The following is a 15605-nucleotide window of genomic DNA, read 5'->3' on the forward strand; positions in this document are numbered from 1 at the left end:
GACCTCAGTGAGCCAATGCATGGCTGCTATGGTGGGAGCTGTGTCAGGGCTCTCTCTCTGCTCAGGGACAGGGCTGTGCCCGTGGGCACACATGTACCAGAGTGCCCTTGAGGCGTCTGGCACCCGGTGTCTTCATCTCCATTATTTAGAGGCTGTGAAGAGCATCTCAATCTCCCCATCGTTGTGGGGTCACTGGGGATGACTGGCTGGCACTGGCAGGGGCCAGGAGATGGTGCCTTAGGCAGAGGGGACAGTGGATGTTTGTGTGCTCAGACCCCCTTAGCCAGGGCAGGGTGACAGCTGTGCAGCTGAACCTGTGCTGAGAGTCCTTGGAGATGTCATGTGGGGAGATAAGCAGTGCGTAGGGATCTGTGCGTCCCTTCCTCTTCTCCAGAATACGTTCACCTGTTCCTTGGCAGGGCTTATCTCACCTGGACCCCTTCCTGTTGAGCTGGACCCTTCACCTGGGGACACTTGGCTTTTTCCTGCCCCTGTGCTGGGCAGCAGAATGGTCTGTGTAGCTTGGAGGGAGCAGTGCATGTGCCCATGTGCCTGGGCTTGGCAGAGGCTCAGGGATGCTTTGGGCAAGCCTTTGCTATTGTTCTCCCCCTTCTCCCTTAGAAGTCCCTTGCATCTCCCCTGGAGTCTGTGTGCCTGTGCAGAGCAGTGTGTTTGTCCAGGAGGTGGCTGGGGGGTGGCTCTGCCCTCCAGCAGCCCTGCTCCATGGTCAGGCCCTGTGAGGGATCATCCTCTGCTCAAGGCACCATGTCTTTATTCTCTATCTGCAAACTTCTCCTTACTGAGGCCTCCATGAGCAGAGCCTGGTGCAGGAACAGGCAATATGAATCCTGAAACCTCAATGCACCGAGCAATTTTCATCAGAGGTTTTCACACCTTGCCTTTCTCTGCTCTCTTTTCCCCCTGATTTCTCCTCAGCTAGGAGGACATGCAAGCAGTTCTCCTGGGCTTTGCTGGGTAGCTCACCACCACTCCTCACCTCTCACTGGCACAGGCAGAGCAGTTGATGGGGCTGTGGGGATGCAGCAGAGCTGCAAAATTCTTCCCAGCACTGGCTGGACTGAGGCAGAGGCCACCAGCCATCACCCACCCCATCCCCCTGAAATGTCACTTGCTTTTAAATGCACTAGTAGTTTAAAATAAGAATAACCTGCTCTAGGGCTTCTTAAACCGTGGAATTAAATATGGTTCTAGTCTCTAGGCAGAGTCTGACTCTTCAATTCTAAATCTGCTCAGCCAAGCGAAATATTGCAGGGGGAAAGAAATCAATATTTCTCATGCCTGGCACAGAGAGGAAGCTGTCTGTGTGTGGCTGCAGGCGTGCAAGTGCAGATGTGCACCCAGTGAGGCTGGGGCTGGGAGGGTGGCAGAGCTGAGGCCTGGGATGGGGAGAAGAGCACGGTGTGTGCAGTGCCAGTGCTGTGTGCTGCTCCAGGAGAGCTGTGGGGGTGAGTCCATCCTGCTCAGGTGTGTGGCACAGCTGGGCTTCCCTCCATGGGGTTCCCAGCACAGTCTTTTAGAGAAGGAAACACAGTTTTTCCCATTTCAAGAGGTGTAATTTAGTGGCCAGTGTGAGGCTGTGAGTTTATTGCAGAGCAGGTGTGCTCTGCATGTCCTGGTTTCTGGTACCTGGCGTGTGGAGCTGAGCTGTGCAGGAGATGGGAATAATCAGGGATTCTAGCAGAGTGAAGGACTTTCCCAAGGACCCACAGGCCCCATCATTTGGAGGAGGGAAGTGGTTGAGATAGGGAATGGATGGGGTGCTGTTCACCCCAAGGGCTGATCTGGGTGCACTGCATGCAGCACTGTGTGGCCATGGTCATGTATGCTGGGCATGGCTGTCCTTCTCCGTGGTGTTTCTCCTGCCCAGAGGACGTGGGCTGTGTGGTGAATGGCCCCTGGGGTCTGCTCTGAGAGCACTGCTGAAGATTCCCCATCCTTCCCTGCAGAAGGGTTCTACAGCTGGGGCTGCAGTTCAGGGGCAGGTGAAGCTGTTTCTGCCAGGTTTGAGTTCTCCAGGTGGTTTCTGTCCAACCTCTCTCCCCTCTGTCACTGCTGTGCAGAGTTCTGGTGTTGTCCCTCTCTGCTCCTCCATGGAGTGTGGTGGGAGGAGGGAGCTGTGTTGGGATCAAGGGTGGAGGAGGATCTCCATCTGCAGTGGGAAGGACAAATGTTACTGACCTGCTCTGGCATCAGACCAAACCACAGACACTCACCCCTCCCAAAAAGCCTCTCTGATAGCTTAATTTCTTAATTGCTATCTGTGATTTGGATGTCAGCTCTGGCTCTCCTCCAAGATCTGTCACTTCCAGCAGGCTGGTGCTCACTGCCACCTTGCTTTGGTCACTATTTTCAGCTCACCTGAATAACTGGCTGGGGAGTCTCTCATCTCCCTTCAGGCCACCTCTGCTGCCCCTGAGGGCAGTGGTGAGTATTGAAGGTGCTCAAAAAACTGAGGAGTGCCAGTTCAAGGCCCCAGCTCCAAGCCTTGTGCCTTGGCCAGACTGCAAGTGTTGGAGCTGAGCTGTGTGTTCTGAGCTCCCAGGTAGAGTCAAGCACAGTGCTGGGAGAGGTGAGGACCCATGGTGCTGGGCTCAGGATGGAGAGCATGGTCAGATGCCTGGGGATGAGTGGGACCCCAAGGAGAGCTGCCCTCTGTGGGCTCTGGCACTGGGTGATGGGAACTCCCAGTGGTTCCAGCTCCAGTTAAAACAGTGCCATGAACATGTGCAGCAGGAGCTTACAAGCTGCAGCACAGCAAGTCCTGTATCTCAATAAGCAGCACTCCAAGGCAGACCTGAAAATAAATATTTGAGGAAGAAATAGTACTCTGTCTTCTGTTGTCTCTCCTCCTTCCCTTTCGCTCTCTCTCCTCCCCCCCTCTCCTGTCTTTCACGAATGACTGAGCACGAGAGTTGATTGTTAAAGGGGGTTTGTTTTCTTGTGGGTTTTTTCCCTTGCTCTACTTCCCCAAGGAGGAAACTCCAGGTGCTGCACAGTTAACAGCCCCATACAACAGCAAGGGCTGTCTTCATGCTGACTTTGTCCATGCCCAGGATGATGGGTGCTTGTTTTTTTTTGCTGTGCTTAGTTTGTTTGCCATGATAAAACACAAGTAGACGGCTCTTCCTTTTCCAGGGAGCAGATATGATGGGATCAAGCTGCCTGAAGTCTGTAAGTGTGGTTCAGCCCAACACTACATTCCTCATTCTTAGCAGGTCAGCAGTGCCATGAGGGATACTGCTCCTGGTCCCTGTTCTTGGTGGGAAAGGTTAAAATTGGGCCAGAGAAGAGACAGCTGGGCTTGTGCTTTCCTGGAAAAAAAAGGAGTCAGAGGCTGCTAAGCTGGGGGTGGATGTGAAGGCCAGGGCTTGTGACACTCCATGTCAGACAGAAGGTGAGCTACTGAGGCAGAGGTGGGAACATCAGCCTGCCACCAGAGAGAGGAGTGGTGCCCATGCCAATGTGGTGTGCACCCTGTGTCAGTTGTATGGGGCTGTCAGGGAAAGTTGGGGAGCTGTGTGCAGAAGTTGGTCCTGGAAAAGCGAATGCAGAGTCAGCCCACAGGCTTTGCAATCTCCCACTGCATCTGAGGATCCGTGGGCTGGGAAAGGAGCATTGGCATCATCTAGAGCCCTCCTCTGAGCGTGAAGGAAAGTGTTAGGAGAATTCAACTGTAAAAGTAGAGGTGAAGAGTGGTTGTGAGAAGGGAATGGGGAAGGAAAAAGCTCCAAAGAGGAAATGGGACTGAAAAACGCAGAGGTGGTTTAAGGATATCTGAGACGTCACAGCCAAGGGAGATGGGCCGGGGGAGATGGAACTTTGAGAGAAGTCTTCTCAGACTGGCTGCAAATGTTTGCTAAGCTCCTGGGCTATATTTAGCAGGCTCCATGGCCTTTGGAGAGCTCTCCAGGCAGATGGAGAGGAGCGCTTTGCCAAATGGTGGGAGCCGTGTCGAAGGGGGTGCCCAGCGTTCGGGGATGGACGGTTAATGTCAGCTTCGCCCTTTCTGCCGCGCGCTCGCTTTGCTGCCCGCTGGACAGGGCTGCCAGATGGCCAAATATTTCCTTAGAAATTAGCAATGGGAAACAGGCAAGGCAAAGCCCTACACTGGAGAAACCCAGGGCCTGGACTGGACTCTTCCTGCTGTGCGAGATGGTCTCTGCAGAGCAGGGCTGGGTGGATCCATTGTGGGGGCAGCACAAGGAGATCTCAAAGCCAATGAGCCTGGGCACGGCGCTGTCATCTCCCCCTCCTCACTGGTACAGTCACGGGCCATTACTCAGGCGTGTGCAGCCCCTGGCTGTGTTTGCTTTAAACCAATATGCAGAGAAAAACAGCTTTCCTCTCTAGGTAAAAAAAAAAATGCTGCTTGGTCTTGTATCTGTGTAGTATCTCACTGAATGGGATATGACTGGAATGAAATTTGCGGGCACTAATGCAATAGAAGTACTCGTAATTTGTGTGTGTGCCTGTGTGGGCACAGGCAGTGCACCTGATCTGGTGCTGAGCAGCATTCCATATGGGCCTGCCCTTCTGGAGCTCACCTGTGAAACGCCTTCATGGCTCATTTGGGGTGCCTCTGCATCACACCTGAGCTGGGGCTCTCTGCCAGCAGGGAATTAAAGCCTGAGAAATGCCAAAAGATTTTGAGGTTAGGGGAGGTGCACATGGACCACAGGGATGTGCACAGCCTCTCACCAAGGTAGTGCTAATGCTGCCTCTTGCAAGTCCTCCCAAATCACAGGAATGTCCAGCTCCCTGCTCTCTGCACGCCTTCCCTCCAGAGGCATAAAATTATTTTAGAAACAAATAAATTTAAAAATAATGCCTTCCTTTTATTTGCTGCCTGGAGTTGGAGCTGGGTGTTTGCACGTTCTCCAGTGTTCCTGCACTGGCCTCTCTCCTCTTCTGTTGGTTTCTTATGAAAGCCAAGCTTCCTGTGTCTTAACTTGACGCCAGGGGCTGGGGCTTGGAGAAGCTCTACCTCTGTAATGCTGGCAATAAAATCATAAGTGCTGGCTACACTGCTGTAAAACTTTTATTGCTGTGGGAAGAGGAACAGCGAATCCTCCCTCTCTCCCTTCTCTCCTTCCAATGCTGCTCCCCAACTCTGGCTCTGCTCACCCTGCAGGGCTGTGAGCCTTTGTGCCAGGCAGCACTGAGTGCATCCCATTTCCCTCTGCTTCTGCTCCCTTTGATCCCCTCCCTGTCCTGCATCCCTGTGCCTGTTTTCTGATGCTCTGGCCCTGCTGTGCCCCATGGCAGTGTGCTCCTGCCCCCTTCCCTGTCCCTTCCATGCTGTGTGGCTGCCCAGCTCCATTTGTGGCATGCTCTGAGGGAGAGGAGCTGTGAGAGCTCCCTGTGTGTGGGGCCATGCGTGCATTTTGCATTTCATGGCTCCTGGAAGCGTCGTCTGCCTTCCCACAGCATCCCCTCCGTATTTATAGATGGCAGCGGCGTTATCCGTGCGCACGCAGATCGAGCACGACGCTTTGCTATAAATACAAATGCTCTGTAATTATCCTTAGAACTATTTAGCCCAATTCAAAGGTAGATTAAATAATGAATGTGTGTGTGATACGCCTGTCGACATCAACAAATGGAAAGAGACATCTCTGGATGCATATCTGGAGGTTTCCCTGGTGAAGGAGGTGGGGGAGGGAGCTGAGCCGAGTGTGGCTGGAAGTGCCTCTGTCTCAGGGCTCAGGTGGGGACTGATGGCCACACTCAGCTCCATGGTGGCCTCGTGGGACTGGTGTTCAGGAGGCAAGGGGTGGACAAGGAGGATCAGCAGGAATAGAAGGCATTGGTATTCACAGCTACCCACGGCCCTGCATCTTTGCCCTCCACTTTCACTGGTCTCGGGAGAGAGGGGAGGTAGTTTCAGGCTAGGCTGCTGATGGAGAGCTGTGGAAGGTGTGGGGTAAGGCTCCCCAAGGGCTCTGGCCCCTTGTTTCATGTGGTAATTGATTTCCTCTGAGGCCAAGCATGCTCTGGTGTGTTTCCCTTCCCACAAGCTGGTGCCCAGCATGTGGGGACCCTGGCTGTCTCCCCTTTTTTGGCTCCTGCCCCTGGCACCCCTTGGAAAAAGGAAGGGGGGAGTTTTAGAGCCCTTGCACAGGACCTGCGTGGCTCTTGCTGAGGATGATGTGGCTTTATTAGCATCACAGAGGGATGAAGCAGGGAACACTGACATGCTTGGGAAGAGCAGTGGATTTAAAGGGTAGGGTGGATGTGTGAGAACCCCTGAACACTGTGTGTGCCCCAGGAGGGGGGTTTGCAAAGCCCATGGAAGAGCGAGAACAGCCAGCACTGCCTTTCACACAGGAGCTTCTGTCTCCTTGCCTTTTCCCAGGTGCAGCGAAGCCTCAGCTCCCAGGGCACAGCTCCATTAGCTCCTGTGTGGCTGTGCTGGGTCTCAGCCCTCCCCGAGTTCCGTGTCACATCGTGGGCTGCTCTCCTGCCCCGGGGACAGCAGCATCAGGAGCCAAAAAGGAAGTGGGGCTGGGAGGAAGGGCTCCATCACAGTAACTAATAACTGTGTGCTGACAAATTGAATTATACCTTTTCCAGTTGCCTGCACTATTGATCAGAGGAAAGGTTTGTGTTTTTGTTAGGCTATTTTTTTTTCCTTTTTCTTTTTAAGTTACAGTTGCAATGTCCTGGGGGCTTATAATGAACTAAATAAGGTCAGGTTAGCAGAAGAATCAAATATACTCTGTCAGCAGAAGCGTGGGCTTTTCCTGGTGACTCTGAGTGGAGAGGAAAGCAGCAGCAGCTCCTGCTCCTCTGTGCCCGGTGCATGGGGGTGTCCTGCTCTAGGCTCCTGCTCCCTGCCTGGAAAAGGGTGATGTGGGTGGCTGTGCTTGGCCTGACCCTGAGGAGCAGTGTGGCAGGATCAGGGCGAGCTGGGGCTCACCAGGTCTGTGTGTCACCAGCCCCAGGTTGTGCCAAACTGTGCTGCCCTGGCAGCTCCAGTGGCTCCTGCCCTGCCTGGGGGCAATGCCAGGAGAGGCAGCAGATGCCCAGTGGCACACAGGGAGCCGGGATGTGGCCACACAGCACTTGCCCCATTGCTCTCTGTGGGGTCTCCGCCTGGGGAAGCTGGTGCTGTTCAGTTCTTTGCTCCAGAGCCGAGATCCTGCTGTGAACTCAATTAAACCTGTGTTGGGGAAAGGGGGAATAAATTACCCAGATGAAAAGGATGAGTAAAACAACCATGTGCTCTAGAGAGCTGCCAGCCCACCTTTGAAAGGCTTTATTCAATTTGGACATGTGTCACCTTGGCAGCAGAAGCTGCAGGGGAAAGGGGAGCACTCCCTGGTGTCCTCCTTTGTGTCCCCACCCCTGGGGCGGCTGCAGGAGGAGCAGAGGGTTGAGGTTATCTGTCTGTCTGTCTGTGCCAGGACAGAGGTGAGGCTGGAGGCTGCTCTCAAGTGTCTGCCTAAGAGGGAAGGGATGCTGCAGGTCCGGCAAGTGTCCCCAGCAGCCTGTGTGTCCCATGGTGTGTCTAAGCTGCTGCTCCCAAGGGGATCCAGGGGATGTGCAGTGCTCCAAGGGATGTGTAGTGTCTGTCCAGCTCCACAGCCCTGGGGCTGTGCTCAGCCTTGGCCTCGGGTCACGTCTCAGTGAGCAGTAGAAGTAGGGAGGTTCACATCTTGTTTTTGTGTTACTCTGTTTACAGAGACCTCTGCTGAAATCTCAGCTGCCCTGGGGTGGATCTGGATGCTCTCCAGAGCTGTCTGTGAGCTGGCAGAGCTGCTGTGCTCCACACAGTGGGTTTTCCCACTTAGCACACAAGTCCCCTCCCTGGTGACCCAGCAGCCCCAGGCTTTGGAAGCACAGGCTCTGCCAGGACCAGTTTCCAGCCTGTCCTGTGTCCCTCCTGCTGTGCTGGCACTCGCTTCTCTTCTGGACCCTTCCATACAAAATTCACTGAGCTGTCACCCCTTGTCTCAGTGATTGGGCCTTGGTGTTGGAGGAGTGGCTGGAGAGCTGGGTCCCATCCTGCTTGGGGTTCCCCAGGACCTGCCAAGGTGTGGCCAGCAGCTGGGGATGCTCTCTGGACACAGACCTCATGTTTCTGCTCTTAATTGCAGCCTTCCTCCTCCCTCAATGCCTTGCTTGAGAGTCCGGCCACATCGGTCTGGGATTAACATTCCTGGCACAGCATAACTCCATCACCATTTCTATTAAACTCATTTGCTATCTAAAGGAATTCATTTTCCACTTTGTTTGCCCATGAGAAATAAAAAAAAAAAGCCCTCTGAGCTGAGGCCCCAGTGTTTGAGAAGGTGGAGGGGGGCAGAGCTGGGTGCCACATGCCCTCCTTCAACTGGCAGAGGGGATGGCATTCCCACCATCCATACAAGAAGATGCTTCCAGCATGTTCTTGGAGGCAGGAGCTGCCCATTGCTGGCACCAAGGCAGTGCTTGCTTTCTGAAACAAATGATGCTGTTTCACCCTAGGGTGACTCTTCACAAAATCAAATTTTCCCCTTTTCGTCAGGGATATCCCTGGACTTCCTGGAGCCCCACCCTCTTCCAAAAATAAGGTTTCATTGGCATCTGCAGGAAGTTCTGGGATGGTAAAGCCAAGCTGGATTCTCTCTGCCTGCTCCCTCATCTCCTTGTGCTCAGTCAGTTGCTTTGCAACAGGCTCAGGAGCTGAATCCTTCCCCTGCCTGGGATGAGGGGCCAGTCTGTGTATTTGGGTGCAATGGGGAGGAGGAAAACAAGGGTACAGGGGTGCCAGAAGGAGAAGTGTGTATGTCTGGCATGTGAGGAAACCTCTTCTGTGTGTACATCCCCTCCAGGGATTGTGGGGCTCCTGCTGGCAGCCCTGCCATGGATTATCACCTCCCAAATGGGCACCTCCTGCCCAGAAAAAGGAGGGAGACACTCTACAGCCCTCTGTGCTTCTGCTTTCAAGGTCAGAGGCTGCTGATTATTGATCTACAGCCTCTCTATAAATCTGGTGCTGAGGGGAGCCTTCCCTGTGCCTCTAGACAGCAGCATCCATCCTGCAAGACTTGGCCAGCCCAGCCACCTGCAGGGGAAGGAGGGCTTTGATCACTCTCTGCCTCTGCTGGGCACCATTTGGGTTTGCAGCTGGCTCCCAGCTCTGCCACATTCCCTGTGCTGCTTGGGGAGCTTCCTCCTGGGACCAGGGAACCCCGCAGGGTGTGCAGAGGAGCTGATGTGGGATCTGAGGAGCGATTGCTGTGGGGTCAGGTGGTGGATCCAGTGAGTCTGGGATATCCAGCTTGGCTTTGAGTGCCCCACAGGACCCAGAGCTCAGCAGATGGGAAATCTGACCCCAAGGCAGGCAGAAGAGGAGTGGGAATCCAGGTTCCCTGTGGAGCCATGTGTTATGGGAGGAGAAGGAAGGTGGTGATGGAGGCCACCAGCTGTGGAGCACTGGGTCACCCTCCTCACGTGGTGGCCACAGCTGGATGGCAGGATCATCTCTGGCAGTGATCCCTCTGTCTGATGGACTGCCATGGTCAGAGCTGCTGTTGGCGTGGGAGCTCCTGGCTGTGCATCACAAATGGAATTGGAGCCCCTGGAAAATGACAAAATTACAGCCCTCCATAGCTGCTGAATGTTTCCTTTCATCACCATCATCATCATCATTTACAGCTAAACTGTAACTCTGACAGGGATCACCACAGTTTTCAGCCCAGAGCTGAGCTGGTCTTGAGCCCGCCTCACCTGCCATGGGCAGAGCTTTGCTGTCTGTGTCCCTTCCCATGGGATTGGCCCTGTTCCCAGGGTATATCCTGCTGCATCCGGAGAGAAACCAGTTTCCCTCCCACAAATCCTTTCTCAGTGGCTGCTACTAATGGAGAAGAGAAGTAATCAAGGCAGTTTAACCCCCCTGCTACCTGTGACTCTCCTGCAAAGCTCATTAATGAGCCAGCTCAGGTTGTGCTAATTACCACAACCCTGGTAGGCCCGGTGAGAGCACCAGGAGTTAACTAACACTCAATTAACCCCTGGTTGCTCGTGATGATTTCCCCTGTTCACAGCAGCCTCAGACATTCAACAAGGAAACAGTGGCAGGCAGGAGGCAGATGAGCCTCTTGTGCAGCTGGGGAAGTGACAACTTTCCTGTGTGCTTTGGAAGCCACAAAGCCAAGGGATCCCAGGCCACACAGCTGAGCTCTTCAGCTGCTTTTCCCTGATGGTTTGGGGTACCTTGGAGCCCCTCTTTGAGTCAGGAGTGTCAGGTCCCACTGCCTCTCCATCCCTGGAGGAATCCAGCCAGATGGATGCAGGGAGCATCCAGCCCTGGTGCAAGGGAACAGAGCAGGTGGGATGGAGAAACCAGGAGGGGTTGAGGTGATCAGGAGGGTCCAGGAGCACAGACCCCATCCCATGGGTCTCTGGGAGCCTTTGACCATGGTGTATCTCATGCCAGTCACCCTGCAGGCTCCCAAGGCACCTTGGCTGCAGGGCTCAGGTGTGTGAGGGTTGGAGCCATCCCAGCCCCTTGCACCCCCCCCAGGCTGTGCAGAGGGGCTGGGGCAGCCCCAGCTCCTGACGATGCCTGAGCTGCTGCCCAGAATGTGCCCTGCAGTTGCTATGGTGACATTGCCATTTCTTACCTCACTGGGGGAAAAAAAGCCTCCAAACATTTAATTCTGCAGCCCACCTGGGAGCCTTTTAAAGTCCCCATTCGGTGTTTGACATGTAATAATTTTTCTGCTTTTAAGATTATCCTAAAATGCTCATTCTCTTTCTCTCTCTCGAACTCTCAGCAGTGGAGCCTCAGAAAGAAATCAGCATAAAAAAGAAATACCAATACAAGTTTCAAATGCCAATTTGTCACCATCACTGGGAACAGGCAGTGACAGGCACAGGGAAGGAGACACAGCAGAGTGAGTCAGGGCTGACAGCGCCGGCACGCTGCAGCCACCGCTGACCGGCTCCCGTGGGAGATGCCAGGTGGAGAGCTGAGCCCACGGATGAGAGGGGAGAGGAGGTGATGCCTGCAAGTGAGGAATTTATGGAGGAGAGCTGGTCCTGGTTGGTAGCAAGGAGGGTTTTGATCTGCTGCCCCACATACCCAGCTGTGCCGTTCCTCCTTGATGCAAAAAGGAGAAGATAAAACCTCCCTTAAGAAAGCAAATGGAGGTTTGGCTCAATTCCCCAGGTCTGCCTCGTGCTCCCAGCTGACCTGGGATCCCCCTGGATTTCCCGGATGGTGCGGGGGAGCAGAGCCCAGCCCTGCCAGGCTCCCAACCTTGACGTGCAAGTAAATATAGTCAAAACTGTCAGGCGCCGGTGCCGCCGTGCCAGGAGCGCTCGGGTACCACCAGCGGGACCCCATCATATGGCTCTTCATGCTTGGCTATCCACACACCTTCCCAAGCAGATGGTCTGCTCCACAGCACTGGGATCCAGCAAGCCTGTGGAGCAATTTAATCTCCAGAAATAATTTAATATGGCTTCCTCCAGAGTACGGTGGTTTGGGGTTTTTTTCCCTGACCAGCCATAGAATAATTTAATCCTGCCTTCTGTGTGAAGGTCTATTTTGAGCTTGCCACCTGCAGAGTGTTTTAATCCCACAACTCACAAAGTAATTCAATCCTCTCCCTTGGTGAGTAATTTAATCCTCTAATTCCAGGGTAATTTAATCCCCTCCCTGGGGAATAATGGAATAATTTGGTCCTCCATTTCCAGAGTAATATGATCCTCTACCTGAGAAGCTCAAAACTTCAAACCAGCCACCCGCCTATCTGCAGGCACTGCCATCCCTGCAAAACACTCCCTGCCAGATGGGGATCTGGGTGTTCTTCCAGTAAATCCATCCCCACTCCATGCAGGTCCAGAATGGGCAAAACCATTCAGCACTGCCTGACCCTGGGTCCTTGAGCCTGGATGTGTGGGATCGCTTCATTTTAATTCCTCCTCAACCAATCAGTCCATTTTCTGATGAATTTGTTGTAATCTAGGTTGGTGCCATGGTTGTTAAAGCAGGGCAGCCTTTGTCCACATTCTGGGGGGCTGCTGGTGAGAGGGTAGTCTTGTGTTGGTCTGAGTGCTCAGTTCTACATATATAATAATGTCAGGGGCCTTAGGGCATGTCACATGCCACCTCCAGTATGGAATTCCACCTTGAAAGCAGTGCAGACTCTCTATGGAGTGGCAGGAAAGAGAGATTCACTGCAGGAGCCTGGCTGATTTACTCTTCTTCTCCCTCATTTCTGCTTAGCAAAGGCTCAATAGGACAAAGAGTTTCCTCAGCCAAGATGTAAAAAAGAGAAATCCCAATAATGATAGTGTCCGTTTCCATGCAGAGGAGGATCTGGGGAGTATGCAGAACAGAAATATTTCCCTGTTCCTCTGAAGACTGCAGCAGTTTGTACTCAGGAGAGGGATTAGCATACTAGAAAGGAAATAACACCCTGAGCAGCACTTGTGGGAGAGGAGAAAGAGGGAGCAGGGCAGGAGGAGAGACCTGCAGAGGGCCATGTTGGCCCCAGGTTTGGGATGCAAGGCATAGATGGGATGGTGCTGAAGCACAGGGGGAAGGGAAGGTTCCCCCCATGGCACAGGGGATGGGACTGGAGTCCATCCCCTGCCTGGGAAGTGCCCAAGCCAGGCAGCCCCACCCCACACTCTGTGGGGCCCTTTTGCACAGGCTGGTCTATCCTGCATCACCTGTCACATCCCCAGGGAAAAGTGATGAGGCTGGGACTCTGATTATTCTTTTTGCTTAATCCTACTGTCAAGTTAGTGCTTGAATCTTGGAAGCCAAAGGGGAGGCAAGGGGCTTGGAGGACCAGAGCCAGCTTCCATCACTCCCTGCCTGTTGCTCCCATCTGTAAAGTGTTGAAATTATCATCCAGTTCCCCCCACCTTGCTGTGACCCCCTGGGACCACCCCATCACCCACCACAGCTCCCTGCAACCTCCCTCTGGGGCTGCACTGGGCTCAGAGGTGCCAGTGATAATTGTCTTTCCTAGGGACAGAGAATTCAAACAAAAGTCCTTGTCTGGGCTAAAGAGAAATCACTGCTCGTCCTACTGCATGCTTTATATGCCCTGGTCCCGCCTGGGACTGCTAAAATTCTGCTTTTAAAAGTCTGCTTTGTACAAAAGTCTGTCCTGGATATGTCATCTTGCATTCTAACGTGATATATTAGACAAATAATTCTTTATGTGCAAAGCATTCCTAAGTACCTGCAGGCCAGAGGGAAGAGAGAGAGGGGCTTGAATATCTTTTAAAATCCCATTCTAAATGTTTCCATTTCAAAGTCTCTTCTGCAAATTCTGTTCCATGCCACATCTCATGGCCTGAGAGCTCTGCCAGTGCCTTCTGTGTCATGCTGATGCCACATGGCAGTGCTCTGTGGGGCAGTGGTGGGTTTGTGCAGGCTGTGCTGTGCCTCCCAGATGTTGTAGCCTTCGGTTGGAGTGGGGGGAAAAAGCAGGAGAAAAGTTCCTTCCTTTACTCCTTGAGATATGAGCTTCTCTCTTTACCCAGGCTTGGTGTTCACTCACCTCTCTTCCCCTCTAATGAGCTGGGTTTTGTTCTCCCCTATCACGTCTGGATGCACATTGTGGGTAATTGATGGACAGGACCTGACCTCTGAGAGCTATCAACGGAGCCACTGTGAAATCACACGTCCAAATATGTTTATCTACCCAGCTTTTTGGGCCCCAGCACTCTTGGACACGGATTTCCATACTTCAAGGAGGAGAACAAATTTCCTTCAAAATGTCAGCATAGAAATGAAAGATAAAAGGGAAGACACGAAGACTGCTTAAACTTTGCATTCCTGGCAAAGCAGAGCGGTGTGGCTCAGAGGGAAGGAACTGGAGCTCAGCCATGGACAGGCCATTCTGGGGGGTTGGTGGTGCCTCAGGGATCTGCATGCTGCCCTGTGATGGGTGCACTTCCAGCCAGCACTGGTGTGCAAACTGCCTCCTCTTCCCCACCTGTTTTCCCCAGGGTCCATCATAGTGGGTTGGAACCTGGGTGTCTTCTCCTGCCGTGAGCTGAACTCCTGGTGTTCAGCACAGGTGGGTCCATGGGGTCACACCAGGTGTCCGCCCCAGCACTGGGGGAGGCCTCCATTCACTTGCTGTTCCTCTGGCATGTGAGGAAGCAGCCCTGGATGCTCTGAGCCTCTTTGCTCTGCCAGGACAAGGCTGTGCTGTGCTGCAGCCACTGGGAGTGGCAGGCAGTGGCCCACGGTGCGGGGCTCCTGTGTGTGCAGGTACACCCTGCCTGCCCTCGGGTGGCTTTTGAGTGCTCTGTGAGTGATTCTCAATTGCAGAAATCACTCTCCACACAAGCACCTCTCCAAAGCAGCAGCAGGTGTTCCATGCTCCTCCCTGCTCCCTCCCTGAGCTGTGGCATGGGAGGAAAGTGGCCAAGCTGCAGCCAGGGAGCTGGGAGGACATCCCTGACCAGTGCGGAGGATGGAGACCATTCCTCCCCCTGGGCACAGTCGTTATCTCCTGGCCAGAGCCTGGAGGGGCTGCCCACGAGCCCCAGGGAGGCATTTAAGGGAGAGCACAGCCCTCCCCCGTGTGAGCCGGAGCGGCCGCGGCGCTCCCTGCGTGCTGACTGACAGCCAGGACGCGTGGCCCCACAGCTTGTTTTCAGCAGTCTGGGTGTTTGTGTTGGCAGAGCCTGGCTCACGCTCATGACAGGAGCTGCCTCTCACTGTCAGCAGCAGCTCTGCTGTCGCTGAGCCTTTGCACACCCACCTCTTCCCCGAGCTGCAGGCGGCTCCAGCAGCCTCTGCTCCTGGCACCTCTCGCATTGCTGCCTGCAGCCGCTCCCTGCCCTCCTGCAAACTCAGGGTTTGCCCCTCTTCTCATATAGCCCCCCAGCCATCATCCCTCTCCCACTGTCCTTGGGAGCTCCTCTTGCGCCAGGATCAAGGCTTAGTCTGCCTCCAGCCTCACTCCTGAGGTTGTCTGTGTGACGGTGTTCACAGGGGTCCAAGGACTGAGGAAGAGATGAGGATCTGACTCCATATTTCAGAAGGCTTGATTTGTTATTTTATGATATTTATTATATTAAAACTATACTAAAAGAATAGAAGAAAGGATTTCATCAGAAGGCTAGCTAAGAATAGAAAAAGAAAGAATCAATAACAAAGACTCTCTCAGACAGAGAGTCCAAGCCAGCTGTCTGTGATTGGCCATTAATTAGAAACAACTCCATGAGACCAATCACAGATGCACCTGTTGCATTCCACAGCAGCAGATAATCATTGTTTACATTTTGTTCCTGAGGCCTCTCAGCTTCTCAGGAGAAACAATCCTAAGGAAAGGATTTTTCATAAAAGATATCTGTGACACATCTGCTTTAAATACCGGCAGCGGGTGAAGTGAGGAACCCTTATGGATTTGCTGTGGAGCTCTTTGGGGATGCTGTAGTTTGTGCTAAGCAAGAGCTGGGAGTATATAGGCTGAGAGTGGTCCCTCTGGGCTCTCATCTCTCTGTCTCTAGCCCTCTTTTCTTGAGGAACTCTGTGGGATGAGGAGGAGCTACTGGAGGAGGTCCATGGTGGGATGCAGGTGGCAGCAGAGCCAGGGCCCTGCTCAGAGCAGTGCTGC

The 15605-nt window shown here is 53.5% G+C and overlaps 1 protein-coding gene across 4 annotated transcripts in view; it reads left to right on the top strand.

Annotated features, from left to right (window-relative positions):
* The window catches only part of LINGO1 (leucine rich repeat and Ig domain containing 1), a 155340-nt gene that overhangs the window by 105716 nt on the left and 34019 nt on the right, over nt 1-15605 (top strand). Inside the window, exon 6 of one of the 4 annotated variants that reach the window (XR_010441538.1) lies at nt 7706-8191. The exons of the other annotated variants lie outside the window; for them this stretch is intronic. The gene's annotated coding sequence lies outside the window, so the exon portion shown is untranslated. Of the gene's footprint in view, nt 1-7705; nt 8192-15605 lie in introns of those variants that run through there. 4 annotated transcript variants of the gene reach the window in all.

Source organism: Zonotrichia leucophrys, chromosome 10 (assembly GCF_028769735.1).
Source record: "Zonotrichia leucophrys gambelii isolate GWCS_2022_RI chromosome 10, RI_Zleu_2.0, whole genome shotgun sequence".
Lineage (NCBI taxonomy): Eukaryota > Metazoa > Chordata > Aves > Passeriformes > Passerellidae > Zonotrichia > Zonotrichia leucophrys.